We start from the raw sequence: 300 nt of genomic DNA, 5'->3' as shown, positions 1-300 counted from the left end.
ATATATGTATACAATTACCATATATAATTTCAGGAGGAAATATTTGCTGAAATGCTAAAAAGTTGCCTAATTGTACAGCATATTTACAATATAGCCAATAAGTCTGGAAAGAACTGGAAATATTGATTTTTCTGAATACTCATTTTAATGAACATGAAACAGAATACGATTTATCCTGAAGATGTCGTGAGGGTGAAATTCACCCAACCCTTTAAAACCTGATCTCAACCCAAACTTCTGTAATCCACCCACATGGGCTTCTGGGTAACAGCTGAGCATGCAGGTGTCCAGACATCTGTC

This window comes from Poecilia reticulata, linkage group LG15 (genome assembly GCF_000633615.1).
Source record: "Poecilia reticulata strain Guanapo linkage group LG15, Guppy_female_1.0+MT, whole genome shotgun sequence".
Classification (NCBI taxonomy): domain Eukaryota; kingdom Metazoa; phylum Chordata; class Actinopteri; order Cyprinodontiformes; family Poeciliidae; genus Poecilia; species Poecilia reticulata.
This window is presented reverse-complemented; position numbering follows the sequence as displayed.